This window comes from Hippocampus zosterae, chromosome 2 (assembly GCF_025434085.1).
Source record: "Hippocampus zosterae strain Florida chromosome 2, ASM2543408v3, whole genome shotgun sequence".
NCBI lineage: Eukaryota > Metazoa > Chordata > Actinopteri > Syngnathiformes > Syngnathidae > Hippocampus > Hippocampus zosterae.
This window is the reverse complement of record NC_067452.1, coordinates 28,757,391-28,773,337: the sequence shown is the minus strand read 5'-3', so window position 1 is coordinate 28,773,337 and position 15,947 is coordinate 28,757,391.

The following is a 15,947-nucleotide window of genomic DNA, read 5'->3' as shown; positions in this document are numbered from 1 at the left end:
GCAGCCACTTACAGTTTTAAAAAAACTGTAAGTTTCAAAGTTTCAATAGATGGCCACGTTCAATTTAAAATAAAATAAAATACCACATGCGATTAAAAATTGGCTTGATGTATTTTATTCTTTTGATTTTGATCGTTTGTTGTTGAAAAAACAATTTGTGCAAATGTCCATACAATATGTGTATTCACCACCATTCAAAAATTTGGAGTGACTTAGAAATGTCTTTTTTTATATATATAATTAATCAGAAAGTATTACAAACAAACAAACAAACAGTAATTGTCTTCAAAAAATAAGGACATTTGTAGTGACCCCAAACTTTTGAACTTTTGTCTATAAAGTAGCATGAACAAGTAGAGGATACAAACCGAATACATCATGTCCGCCGCATCCCGTATTTTAAAGCAGCTACGTTTGAACTGAAACCAGATCCTGAAAAAAAATCAGCTGTGTACCTTGTACAATAAAAAAAATAAGAATAGAGTAGCAGTCAAGAGCCTATACCTCCACCAAGATTGAAATAGGTAAACCACTAAAAGTAAGGATTTAAATATAAAAACAGAGTTTGGTGAGTTTTGTAACGTCATCAATATATTAATTGCCACGAGAATTTAACAGGCACCACCTAAGCATCTTCAAAACAGTACAACGAACAAATATAAATAACGGAAGCAAAACAGCCTTCGCAAAGGTATCAAATGGAAACTCAAAAGAAGAACAATTGTCACTCTGAAGTGGTCACATTACCTCAGCAGGCTGCTGCTCTTCTCATCCCACGCATCAGCAGTCACTCATCCAGACTGGAAATGTGCTCATCCGCTAGTTCAAACCTGATGTTCACGACTAGGAGACAGCCAAATGCGCCCCCCCCCCCCTTCTTCCAAGGCTGGAGCTGTTTTGTATAATTAGTAGTAATTAATGAGTGCAAAGTCAGGAGTCGTTTGTGTTTTAAATCATCTTAAACGATCCCATTAGCACTTGTCATAGTCACGTGCACTAAACAGCGGGAGATCAATTACATTTTTTGTCAAATTGAAGTAGTTTCATAACGCCTTATTGTGAGTCTTCCAGTGGGCCTCCTCCATGCTGGACCGGGCATGCGGGGGGCCAAATAAGGGGATAGCAGTAGACGTTGACCTCAAGCTTTAAGGTTATTCTACAGGAGACAATTGAAATGTCATTAAATCGGTTCTAGAGGCAAACGATCACCATCATAAAGTCTATATTCGCTGCTTAGGTAGCATTTTTAGTTACATTTTAATTCTGTTGAGGGTTCATGGATCAGCCAAAGTGAAGTGGGGCCACAGTGCACTTTGGAGAATTTGGGGAACACAAAATGGAGAAGCGCAAGGGTGAAGGTGTGGGTATTGGTATTCAGCCTTGTTGTTCTTGTTATTGTTGTTGTTCTTCTTCTTCTTCTCCCATTTCTTTGTCTACTCTCTTTTGGTGAGTGGCAAATGTTTCAGGTGACTTACAGCTGCAGGTGGTAATGCAGCAGAATCATTTGCTGATCAGCAAATCATCACAGTGAAGGAAATGGTATTTAGGGCGCCAGTCGGCGCGCTCATTTTAATACATACAAGTTGCACCTGAATATAAGTCACAGGACTAGCCAAATTATGACAACATTTCAAATTCTAGTCTGAAAAATACGTTAATTCAGAGTCAGACTTGTATTGGAGTTCAAGTAGCAGCAAATGTTTGCTGCTTTAGAAGGGATTCAGAAGATTTTTTTGACTTATTGTCAGCCATTTTGTGCGGAGCAGCAAGTACAAACATATTTGCAAAGCGTTTCTCCACATAGAGGTTTTGATGATATGATCATCGTTACAGTTGCATAACTCCTCCCCACCCCCCAAAAAAAGAATCAATACACTCTTTGAGTCAACCACTCGTGCTCACGATTTCTTCCTCTGATCTCCATTTCTTGTCTTGTGCAACTTCAGAAGGGTCTTTTTCACAAAAATTGTGTAATTTTTTAGTAAGCACAAGCGTTGGCTTCCAGGTTGTGTGTGCGTGACAGTGTGCATACTATAAAATATGTAGCCTGTCTTGTACGTTTCATTGCTGCAAGCTGAGCAGACAAGGGGGGAGGACATCGAGGAGAAATAAGGTGCCATAATGAATCTAAAAGGCATAATTCATTCAGATCAAGCGCGCCCTGGGATGAGTCATGCATCGTTGCGCCCTCCCCCCCCATCTCCCCTCCAGACCAACCCAGAGGTCTGAAGACGACGGCCGGGACGATGAAGGCGGGATTGACGAGCGCACATAAATTCTAATTATTCCCAATGCATGCCATGCTGCAAATGGCCGTCCTCACAGTGGTGGCACATGATGCCTTTCTCTAACAAACGAAACCTTCCTTCTCAACACGTCTCCTTAAACTATTTTATGAAGATGCAGGACAGGTAGAAGGAGGGGAAAAAAGAGTATCAATAAGGGCTGGGAAAATAAGGTAGAACGATCAATTAATCCAGCCAGTAATTGGACGAGTGTGTACATAAGGCCGTAATGTTGTAATGAAAGTCATCCATTGTGCGCGTTCCCTATCTCCCCGGCCAGTGAACCCTCCCCCCTCAGCCACCCCCACATCATCCTCTGGATCTCAGGTGCTTAGCCATGCAAATCTGTTTGACAGCCCAGTACATCTCTGTCCGCCTAATTGGACGGTATGGAGTTGTTTATGGATATCACAGACATTTAGGGCTCAGTCGGGGGCTGCTCAAAAATCATTAGCAAGCGGCCCCCGTTACTGGCCTGTCAACTTCGCTTCACCCACGTCAAAGGCGTGCGATAAAGAATGTTTATCTCCAGCAGCGGAAGGAAGTTGGCTCCTTACAGAAGACACAAGAACACAAGATAGCAAACGTGCTCATCAGATAAACAACCATCCTATCTTAATACACTTCTTCTTTTTCGTAGTTTCCAGCAGTTTGGATGCCTTATGGCACCATGGTGCCACTCACAGGTCTGTTTTGGTACTACAACAGACCTCCGGTTTGTCGAGACAAGGCACGATTTTCAGTGGAGATATGGCTATATCGTTATGTGCTGTGTGTTGTTTTTGCTCATCTGTCGCAGGGGTCCCCAACCTTTTTTGCCCCACGGACTGGTTTATGTCAGACAATATTTTCAGGGACCGGCATTTAACGTGTGGCGGATAAATACTACCAAATAATATGGTAAGAGCTGCATGAACACTGTGGTGTTTTCAAGAGATAATAATAAACACGAGGAGCGTTAATCTGGCCGCAACACTCTGATCGCTATGGAAATGTTTAATGCCTTCAAAATACGATACAACGCATATTCAAAGTGCATATAGGTCAACTCATCCCAATGCGGAATCAGTGCAAGCCCCAAGCTTGATTTTCTGCCACCGGGCGCTCCCATCTCGGGGTAATAGAGACAATGACACCTGAAGTGTGTGGTTTGTGTCGAGTCTACTTCGTAATTTTGTTTTAGTCGCCGTTACTGCACAAAACCTCCGCCTCACACAGGTAACATGTCGGAAATAGCAACAGTGCTATTGTGGCGATCTCAGAGTATTCAGCCATAACTTGAATGCAGAACACCGGCAGAGTTGTTGTCTCGAACGTACTTTTAATTAAGGCCGCCGTCATTTGCGATCTCCAGCAGTTCATTTTATTCATTTAGCAAGCTCCCGCATGTTGTTTTTAGCATTGTCAGCCATGTGACGGAAAGGCGTTGTTTGACGTGCGTCAAGAGTGGCACAGACGGATGTAACGGAGAATCGGATAATTTTTTTAAAATAACATATCATTAGTAGGCGGTCCGGTAGTCCAGTGGTTAGCACGTCGGCTTCACAGTGCAGAGGTACCGGGTTCGATTCCAGCTCCGGCCTCCCTGTGTGGAGTTTGCATGTTCTCCCCGGGCCTGCGTGGGTTTTCTGCGGGTGCTCCGGTTTCCTCCCACATTCCAAAAATATGCATGGCAGGCTGATTGAACACTCTAAATTGTCCCTAGGTGTGAGTGTGAGCGTGGATGGTTGTTCGTCTATGTGTGCCCTGCGATTGGCTGGCAACCGATTCAGGGTGTCCCCCGCCTACTGCCCGGAGACGGCTGGGATGGGCTCCAGCACCCCCCGCGACCCTAGTGAGGATCAAGCGGTACGGAAGATGAATGAATTAATATCATTAGTATTCCAAAAAAATACAACGGAATTAATGTAAGTTCTTATTGTGCGGCCCGGTACCAAATGCCCCGCGGACCGGTTGGGGACCCCTGATCTGTAGCACACCATATACCGGTAATATAAGGGCAGTCAGCACACACTTGCCAATTTTATCCTTGTCTTGTGTAGGGTCTCTCACATTTTAAATACCAGTTAATCTGTGAAACCCCGCTTCAGGGAAGAGTATAGTGGCTTCTTTGGCTCATGCACCAGACCCCTATTATGTCGCTAATCTTTGTCAACTGTGGGTTTGTGAACCCCTTTGAGACTCTTTTGTGATTAAGGACTATGCAAATTAGTTTGACTTGATGTGACTGTTCGTTAGCCCGTCCATGGTTTATGCCATAGCATGAAGCAAGTGGACTTAAAGTTGAAGTTTTGAGTCGTTTTTTATAACCCCAAAAGTAATTCTCTTTGTTTTGTTTAATTTACAGTAAATCGAAAACGGGAGTGGAGGTAAACATCTTTTTGAATGAATTGTTCTTTCGTTGCCAAAAGGCTGTCTCTTGTGAAATGAGTTGTGTTCACTGTCACCATCCATTTTTTATTTTTTTTTGTATCTCAAATTTTTGCTTGCTGGCAAAGAAAAAAAAAACAACCCCCCCCCCCCACACCCAAAAAACATTACTATAAAATCCCACTTACTGTGATCAAAATGAAATCCCAATTCAGGACCACGGTCAGTTGGGTCAATTGCTCATGTTGTTGTTGTTGTTGTTGTTTTTTTTTTACTCAATCTGTTTTTCTAAAACTATACTATTTTCAATAAAGTATAGATGAAGAGAGACAAAGGCGTCTCAAAAACAAACCAGAAAATGGCATGATCGTCATCCTGTCATCATTGGCTGCCTTTTAGAGGAGTCACTGATTGATCGCTCTCATTTTCCAAGACTTGATGCAATGCACAAAAACAGGTGACAGGACAAGGGTACGATCAAGGTTCAGCAATGCTCACTCGGACACACACCCCACCCCCTTCCCCAACTCCCTCCTGAAGCCATTCTATCTTTATTGGTGGACCAAATCAATGGCAAAGCGGTGTCTATTGTGTGTTCTGTGCTTGGGCCACGGGCCTCCTCCTGCACCCTCCCATTATAGAAATGTTTCTTCCCATCATTGCCTTTACTTATCACTTCCTCTGTGACATTGAACTTCCGATGCCCCCACCGACGAGACACATCTCTGAACTTGCACAATCACTCTTCATCCCCCACTAACAATTTAGTAATGAAGTATTGATTTCCAGATTCCCTCTCTTATGGATGATATTAGATTTTGTTTGATAAACTGTGCCTAGGTCCCTAATCTTCACGCTCTCTTTTCCCACTGTCTGTAAAACAAAGTGCCACTGGAGAGATAATGACCGGGGAACATCGATGAACTCATTTTATCAATTTGTAACACTTGACAATGAAAAAGGGCAGGCATTTTTCAAACGGCAATGTCAAAGTTTATTGCTCTGGGTACAGTCTTATTGGAAGCCAGACATCTTGAGCGGCGTTGGGCCCTAATTTATTAGCCCTCGTGTGCCAGTTACTTTCAAAGGAAATGTTTGGGTACTGGGGGAATATTAGAGCTGCACCTGGTTCATTCCAACCGGCTCCCCAGGGGATTTGCATGCCATGTTAGGAAATAGGAAAAAAGCAGAGGGGAGCTTGCTTACTTGCAATGCAACACGATGCTGCTTCGAGGACATAAATCAGTGTAACATGTGTGTTTGGCTTCTGTGGTTGCAGCAAACGTGAACAACTCTCTGTGACGAGCAATCAATTTTAAATTCAATATTACTTATGGCACTTGACAAAAGTCCACCTCTAGCTTTGTTGTTTTAATGACCCTTTTCACCGTCTGTGTCATCGTAGTGAAACGGTGGATAACTGAATTGCATAGAAACATACAAAACTGTCGAAGCATGGGCCTTTAAGAAGCCATTAGATCTCCATCAAGATAAAGGTGCGGAAAGAGAGGTGTATTTTCATTGGCATCATTGGACGCAGACAGCAAAATAGATGGCGTTATTTCTGAGGTATGTATGAAGTTGGAATAATAATTTAGTCTTTTTCGTTATTCTGAATGCACAGTGCTGTGGAAAAAAGTATTTGCCCCCTTCACGATTTCTGTGTTGAAGCAATTCTGCGAAGAAGAATGGGTCAAAATTCTTCCACAGCGATGTGAAAGTCCATCCATCCATCCATCTATTCATTTTCTGATCCGCTTTATCCTCACATGGAATGTGGCAGGAAACCGGAGCACCCGGAGAAAACCCACGCAGACAGGTGGAGAACAAACGCCACAATATGAAAGTCTTATCACCAATTATCGCAAACGCTTGATTTCAATTATTGCTGCCAAAGGTGGCGCAACCCATTATGAGTGTCAGTTTAGGTTGTATATTTACCATTCTGCAAGAAGTGAATTTAATTGGGCCACCACCATTTGCTCTGTTAACGAGTTCTGACAACAAAGCAGTGGCACCCGTCTCGCAGCCTCTGCCATCGTGGGAGGAGACTGCGATGTCTCTGTGCTAGAACCAGTAGGCTCAAGACCAGTTCATTATACCAGGCGGTCAGGAGACTCAACTTCCTCCCTGTTTTGCCCACACGCCACCCCCACCCCCTACTGCCCCTGCCTCCTGCCATAGACAGTGACCCTCCCTCAGCATCTGACATCCGATTATTGCAGTTAAACAATGCACTAACTTTAACCCGTAATAATCACAAGTGCCCTTGGTTGTCTGTTGATTGCTATTTATTGTTTTATTTGTTTATATTTATATATTTATGTCTTTGTCTTTTTTATGTCAGTTTTGCTGCCCTTATTTTTAGCCTTGTATGTTTTCAATGCACTGTATTTTTGCACTGTGGTTGAGAGGAAAGACATTTCATCTGTACTGTATGTTCTACATAGAGCAGATGTGACAATAAAGCTGACTTGACTTGAAATTGTGAAGTCACGATCATTGCTTGTGACTTATAATGGCAGTTTAAGAAATCTTGTTCAAATTACATTTGCACTGGACGGCCATGAAATTTGTGTATGTATCTCCTGATTGTCTTTACTATTATGGCCTCAAATTCTAAATCATCAATAACTTTTTTTAAAGTACAAGAGAAATGTATACATAAAACCAAGGCGCCATTAAAAAAAAAAAGCAAAATAAATGGAGAAAAGAAATTACAAATGCTTCTACAATTCTGAATCAAATAATATGAAAATGCATTTATTCATTTTCCGAACTGCTTTATCCTCACCAGGGTTGCTGGGGGTGCTGGACCCTTCCCAGCTGTCTCCAGGCAGTAGGCGGGGGACACCCTGAACCGGTTGCCAGCCAATTGCAGGGCACAAAGAAACGAACAACCAAACTCCACACAGGAAGGCTGGAGCTGGAATTTAACCCGGTACCTCTGCACTGTGAAGTCAAGGTGCTAACCACTCAACTATCGGGCCATCAAATTATATGGAAATAAATTATATTTGAAGGAAATGTCTGTCTGATGGGAAAATGACCCATGCCTTTGTGCAAAATCACCAGTTCCTGATAACTCTCTGTACCTGGCGCTGAGCAGTAAATCAACCATGCCAGGTGCCGGATCGCTACAGGGTTTGTTATAGGGGTGGAGCTGGGAATCGAACCTGGAAAACCTGCGATGGCTGAGCGACTCTGGCTACATCCTGTTTTGCAGCTGTCCCGAGGCATATCAGGGTGCAAGAATGCTGACGCTAGCCTTCAGCTCACTGCTTTTTCTCCCGAGTGCTCATAAACTGGTCCCGTTAAACCAAGGAGCCGGAATCTCATTAGCCCCAGTCGGCTTCGGGAAAGGAATTAATCTCCGCCTTCACTCGCCGACTGTTAGTCTTTGTTATTCAATAAAGAAACATTGAAAAGTTTGTTTTCCCGCCTACTGGCACTTATATCTGCAGCAGGTAGAATGCTTCGAAAGCGGTGACTCTAAATTAAGAGTCCTCCGAGACATTACATGAAACATCAAACCTTTTTGCGCATTTGTAACTTTTCTACATGCGTGCTGTTCTCGGTGTTCACTCAGTTCGTGAGCCTCGGGCGGTTTATCTGGTGCAAAGTCAAATCATTTGTTTCCCCGCATTCATCCTGATAGAACGAGGGACCCGGGGAACAACAGCCAATTTAGACGGAAAATCCCAGGTCGAATGGAAGTAATCTGATTGCTCGGCTCCCCTGAAATCTACATGTATAGTGTTTATCAAGTGGATTACTGGCAGGTAAGAAGAATAACCCAATTTCAGGTTACTTGTTTCTTGCCGTGTAGTATTCAGTGTCACGATGAATTAGCAGACAGTCGGTATTGCTTTCTCCGGGATGGATGTGTAACTTCCTTGCTCCACTTGTAGCAGCTCATTGGCTTTCCTCCCCCTTTTGGAGAAGAGGGTGGAACAAACGATCAAATGTAAATGTTCTGCAATCAGATAATGGCTTTGAGCAAAGCATTTAAGTGGAGGATTCAAGCTGTGTGAAACATGTTTAAACTCTTCAATTCGTCACTTTTGAAGGCGGTTTTGCAGGCATATATGTGGTGGCACTACTAGCTTGGTAACGAGGCTGGTTGGCCAGTGCTTGAAGTCAAGTCAAAAACGTGCTCTATGCGGGCCCTCTAATTTAAACGCGGTATCCTGATTATTCATGGGTTTGTGGAATATGAATTAACCAGCAAAATGCCCTCGATGTTATCCATCTCCGGGGGCCACATTTTACCGCTTGCTACAAATGTCATCACGGTTGCTCAGGGCTCAGGTAAGAGCCAATCACGGCTCAGCTTGCTAACTGGTGAGTTGCGATTGATTGTTAACTGTCATTTTGAGTCAATAGTAATACCCCTTTCCCACTGAAATTAGCGGGTAGTAGTGATCCGTGGCGACATGACATGCAACCAATTGGCATAGTGTCCTTTTCCCATTGACCAACAGAAGGCGATTCTGCACCTCCCCCCGCCCCTCCTTCCACCACTTTGCGTCTGGTTACGTCACCACGCTGTGATTGCGTAGATTATGCGATCGATTTCTTGGTGGTAAACAAAGCAACATGGAAGCGAGTGTTCTTTCTTTTATCATGTTTTTTACCGTCCACAAAATGGTTGCAAAGCAGCAAGGGATCAACTCTTTGCTGCTCCTGAGACAACAGCTTAAGGGGCAATCTCCTCGCTTTGTTGTGGGGGACTGCTATATACGAGGCGGATGGCGCGCCATGTTATGACTCATCACGTTCCGCCCTATGTCATCACGTAATTACCGGGAAGTCCCGTATTAGGCTTTCACACTGCAAGCGGAGGCGATCCGAGGCGATCACAACCCGCCTCCGATGGCGTGCTGGTGGACGCGGATCGGCACGGATTGACACTCCTTTCTTACTGCCCAAAAAAAGTGTATTTACCCGTGATTTTACGGCAGTGGGAAAGGGGTAAAAGTGGCATAATGGCCGTCCCCTGACATGGATAAAAACGAGTGATTTATTGCTCAATTCATATTCTACAAACGCAATGCTAATTGGAATGCTTAGACTAGTGGGAGCTCATAGCACATATTATCGTACCTGTCGACTTGTACGTTTTCCCCGTATTTTGTACGTTTTTTAATCATTTCAAATCATGTACGGCGTATTACCACTTTTATACGGGGGAAAAAAAACAATTGTGAACCGATCTCACAAAGACCATTTTGGCTCAAATCCAGATCTTCTCGCCTGCTGGTAGCCAACGACAATGCCGTCGTCGATCGCTACTATTGTCACGGCAAACCAGCAAAAGTATTCCTCAATCGTATATTTTTTTTCATCACTGAGTACGATTGGAATGATAAAGCATGATGTGCGCATGCGCGGTAAGCCGTTGTATGAGTTTTTGTTGCTTTGTATGGGGAATCGTAATCTTTTATAATGGCAGCTATTAGCCGAGGTTGACAGGTATGTATTATCAAGGAAATTAGTTGATTGACTTCCCCTTTAACAATCTTTCACTGTCTCGTGCTGACATTTATGAGTACAAATGAAACACAATAGCTCCATCATGCAAACCGCACCATTTGTGATGTTTCTGATTCCGGGTCGACCAGTCAACAGACTGGGTCTGATGAGACAAAGATTAAAATCTTTGGCATGAACGTCAGACGGCACCCACTCATCGCCTGGACTATGTCATAAGAATTTGTTTCCCCAATATTTACGGCCTCAAAGCATTTTTCACATAATGTAACGATGACTCTACTACGGCGCTTAACGTAGGTCAGTGTTAGACTATGTGTTCCGACATACACATTTGGTTTAAGCCTTTGCTGTAGGAACTTATAGAAACAATTTGAAGCAACCTAAGCCCAGCTAGGGCTACTGTACCCACCTGAACAAGTCCTTTGTGTTGCTGAGGTAACAAATCGTACCTGCCCTCCACAATCCACCGAACATCATCAGCACACAAGTCAATCGCCCTTGATCAAGAGCAACACTCCTCCCAAAGGTGGTTTATGTGTGACACACCAATGTAGGCATGAGCAATATCACCCACTGGTTCAATTACTTCTCCTCCTCGTTGTGGACAGGGAGACCTTGCTTAATGTACAAACACTGTGGCGGGACACTATTCCCTCACCTATTGAGCGACCATAAAAGAAACGGAGTGGAAACCATTAGGGGTGCGGGGAACCGTGAGAGTTTGTCTTCATGCGTCTCAGCCAATCATATATTTTGATCAACTTCGCCCTCGTGCACAGTAAACGCAGACGTGCACAACTCTTGCTTTATGTGGTCTCATCTTGCGTTGCATCTTTACAGTGGATACATCACATTAACGCTGTGTTAGGTACCCTCGTATAGTTTGTTTACTTCAAGCTGCTCTCATATTGAGAATTCATGCTTTAGAACTTGCCGTATGAATCCTTTAAAATCAATAGCTTATTCCAACAGCCTCTCGAATAGGCAATAAGGTTCCATTATTTTTTTCCAGTAGGGGTTTCCAGCGAGTGAGAATAAATGTCAATCTCAATTGAATGGAATACCTTTGCTCCCAATTATATTACCACTGCTTCAACCATTTTTTAAAAACAATCGCAATGACAAAAAATAAGGTCACCTGGCCTAATTTTTTTTTTAAATGGCACGTATTTTTTTTTCTTCATAAGAGCATTTGGAAAAGCTTTCTCTGAGATGTTCAGATATTTCAATTGGTCATCAACATTTTAACTCTCTGGATAGAAACGTTTGTGAGAGCATCCTAATGAAAACTGTTAAGCGCAGCAAGTCAGGAAAAGCAACATTTGCTTCTAAAGGAGGAGCCGATGTCACCTTAGGGGGAATCACATGGCTGTCATCCCAGAAATCCTGCCGCATTGACGCCCGTTTACCATCTGCTCCCCATATGAGCAAAAAGGCACCTCAATCACGCTGTCATTGAACTATCACACCAAACATGCTCTCCGCGTTTGGACGACGTCTTGGTAGGATACGCAAAGGTGCTATTTGGCTGCCGCAGATAAGCAGGGAACGTTTGTGCGCGAGAATGTGAAAAGATGTACGGCGTACATCATTGTCTCGCGCCATTCCTTCTCAGTTGGCATCTAAACTGGAAGCCTTTGGACTCTTGTAAATATCCCCTCCATGCCTTTGGTTTTATCATTCCCTGACAAAATTATCCCAGGCCTCTCCAGAGTCGATGAGAAATAGCATTACTTTATGGCACGGAAAAAAGGAGGAGATAAAAAGAGCAGCCAGGGAGAGTAAAAGGGAGATGGGGCTAAAAAAGGTCCTTCAGGGAATGCGGTGTAAATGAAGTTCCAGGAATGACACAGGCGAGCAATGAGGCGTGGATGGAAAATATACGCTGCACATCATCAGATAGAGATGCCGGTGGAAATGGCTTCATTGACGTGTCAACCCTCATCCATCAATCAATCATCCGAGAGAAACAATAACGCTGCAGCGGCGGCGGGTCGGCTTTTATGGGGCTTACTCATGGGTATCGGAAACAGCACTTAAGTGTAGTTCTGATGCCGGGCAGGAAACAGAGGTGAGCTGCCGTGCTTATTCCACATGCAGGTAGATGGAGTGCGCTGGTGTCAGGCGGGCCTAAGTATGTATGTTGGAACACCTGACATGACACGAGACACAAACCGAAACGCTTCATGGGAATCAATTGATCAAATGTATCACAGGGAACGATTTGGAAATCAGTGTGTTGACGTGAAACCCTTTCTCTTTCTTTCATGTGATACAACATAATATTTTTGAGTGGCTGTTACATCTGCAAAGTTGTGAGGCCGTTCTCCCGCAATTCAGATTTCCAATGAAAGCAAAAATAGTGACAGTCCGCCACTCTTGAAAACTACTTGCACAACCTCATACGCGATACAACAGTTCAGTCACGCTTGATGGAGTCGCTGCATTTGTGACAGGCCTGAGTCTGATGGTGAAAATACTGTGACACAGGAAGAGTTGATGGATGATGACGTGAGTTTTCAATCTAGACTAAAGCTAAACGTCAGAAGTTCCACTTGTTTCCAACAAGCAAACAAAAAGATGTACTGTACCCGTTAGTGTTGTTCGGTGTTTGATTTGTATGTTTTACTGCCATAGTTATGCTAATGCAAAAGTTGTTTGAAGGGTTAGAATGACCACAGTCGCGAAACGGACATATACCTGGATATGAATGGACTATAAATAACCCCCATCGCGGCTGAAGCCAGATCAATGGCGAGCCATTTAACGTTGCCAACTTTTGTCTTTTTTTTTCCACTGAAAACACTGTTATCCGTTTTATGCTAGGATCCCCGTATAGAGTGATGAGGGCCTCTTAAAGAACCAACTTCACTGTTTGGATTCATCATACAGATCATTGTCACACAGAAATGTTAGATTTACATTTCACAGCGAATTATTTCCCGATGTGCTTTACTTTGATTTCATTGTTGACAGTTCCGAAAACATGAGGCAAATGAATCTTTGAGTAAGCACTCAGAGGTGTCCTTTATCAAAGAATACTTGAAATCTTACCGATGAAATGTGCATCTAGCGCATCTCCCAGACTTATTGGTAGAAGCGTATGCCATCCATGGTGGAATTTTCGCCGTTGAGACAGAAAGTAATGTGCATACGTCACGGACAGATCAATGTATTCAAATTGGGCAGGTTAAGCGAGTGGCAACGTAAGATGGCTGCTTCACTTCTGACGACGAGTAAGTAGCATGGTCATTTCTGTTAGCTTGTCAGTGATATCACGCTAGCAGACTCATGCTTGGCTGATGATTATGGCAGTGATGCTGTGGTTAAAGTACTACGAATGAATATTTATAACAAACAGCTTGAAGCAAGAACACGCTGCCTCTCATTTGAAGAACAGTTAACTGTCTGCTGGACATGTCATATTTGGGGAAAAGCAGAATAAACCTGCCAACCTGACTGTAGAAAATTGACACGTGGGAACTGCACAACGTGAACACAGAAGCCAAAATACTGCGAGTGCAATCAGAAAATATGCACAACAAAAGAAGTGTTTGAGAACAGCAGATCCAAATGCCAAGTCGATGCTGCTGTGAGTGACCTTCTGGTCTCCCTTTGCATTCTGATGTCATACAATGACTATTTGAAAGCACAAGTTTGTGTTTACCTTTTGTGGCAATATTTCCGTTACGGCGACGAAGATGATAATAATTCAAAAGTCCACCGGTGTGCTAAAATGCTAACAAACATGTTCAGCGTGTAAATTGTGTTGTGATCCTGGGCACCTTACAACAACCGTGATGTTGCAAAAAAAATATTAAGTCCCAAAAATAACTGAGACTGTGCTTGAGTTGAATTTTGTTATGCTGCAAATCTTGATAAATCTATCGTAACGAGTCTATTTGGGCGAATGGTGGTGTTAGATGAAAACATGTCAAAAAGTAGGAAAATATTCGACAGCAAGAAGAGCTCCAGTAAATCGTTTTCAAATGAATATAAAGGCATGAGCGATTGTGCTGGGCTATAAGATCAGCACTCTGACAACAACAAAAAATAAGCGCCCAAAAAGCTTAATGGTCTAACAGTCACTTTTGCTGTATATGAGTCTTTTGAATTCCCCAAACCGAGTCTCTTGATGGCTTCTGGGCATCATGGAACATGACACATCATCCATTATTCTGTACATGTGCCCTGCTATCTCAGCTCCCTCCATATGGCCTCTGTTGTCTCCAGACACCCAAATCCCTTTCCTGAGGCCAGGGGCTGTTTTTGTGGGAACCACGACATAGCTCCTCTTCCTCAGAGGAGCTGCGCCGGCTGACGATGATGAGTTATCACAGCCAGAGCCCAGATTCCGCCTCGATATACTGACAGAATGTGCAACAATCGACTCGACTGGCTTTTGTTGGCCCAATTGCTAATTCATGCAAGTTGACAATCTGGAGGCAACAATTAGGAGTGATGAAAGCAGCGCTTTGATGATCACAAGAGTTGAGAGGAAGAAGACAGAACACTTCCTCGGCCTTCAGCTCGTGTACATACCTCGGCTGAGGCCTCACACGCCGAATGGACGAGTGGATGCTCACACGAGCATGAAACGCCATTTGTCTTTGGATTGGTGCACTCCCATATGACCAAAGAGACTTGAGAAGGAGCTGCAAAGACCTCAGGTGCTTCAAACCCAAGCGATGACATTGGATTCACTCTGAAAACAGAGCTGGCTCGAATGTGCCATTGCAGTTGATGAATTATTTTGTTTTTTTATTTTGTTGTGTTGAGTTTCTTAAAAGTGCGGTCGTCTCTGTAATTGATGCTGTGACCTAATTACTTAGTCACTGGATGCTCCATCTACTTAAGAAAAATGCACCCTCCCTCAAATTGACACCTGTTTTTTCTGTCAGGGAAAAAAGTGTAAATTATCTTTATCCGTTCACACACAAAGATTAAACAGTTAACTGCTCAGCTCCTTTGAACTCAGCTGCTAACAAAAACAACAGCACACACCAAAGCACAAAAGCACTCTCTCAGATTAATTAAATTGTGGAATCTTGCCACATGTTGTAACCAAATCCCATGCAAAATATTCAAGATGATTTCTTCGGATGTTCCAGTTGTCTCTGACATGATCACAACAAGATGTTATGTTCCAGAAAGCTGCATGCCTTGATTATTGCCAGTGCACCGCTTTTGGGTTTTTTTTTGTTTTGTTTTTTAATAACAGCCATTTTTATTAGTCTCCTTTTTCACTTGATATGCAGTGCAATATAGAAATAGCATTGTTCAATATTTCAAACATTCGTTTGGATAAATAAAGGCCCCCAGTTCAGTCAATATAAACCCACTATTTGCAGAAATACGGTAATTAAGTTTTATGATTATGATGATCGTGAAAGGAGGGCCTGTCATCTTGTTGTTATGTTGGGTCTTAAGATGGAGGTAAACATCTGCCACGGCACAATCTGTTTCCTGATGTTTCAATACGCCAGCAAATCAACTTGGGCAACATTCAGATCTTTGCCTGCTTATAGTCTCATCCATCATTCAAAAAATAACACACACACACACACACACCTTGGCGGACTCAGAGACAGTCACCGGACGATGTCATAAGCTGTTGTCGACTTGCAACGACTGCCGCGTGTTTGCGCAGTGCGGGGGAAATATGAAGGTGATGCTAAGTGAAATGCTCATTTTGCGTTCGTGATTACAGAGGCCCATGGGCAATATGCGCTAATGTGAACTAATGCAATAGATTACACAGTGCTGGCCCAGGGGAGCAGACAGCAAACAGATGTG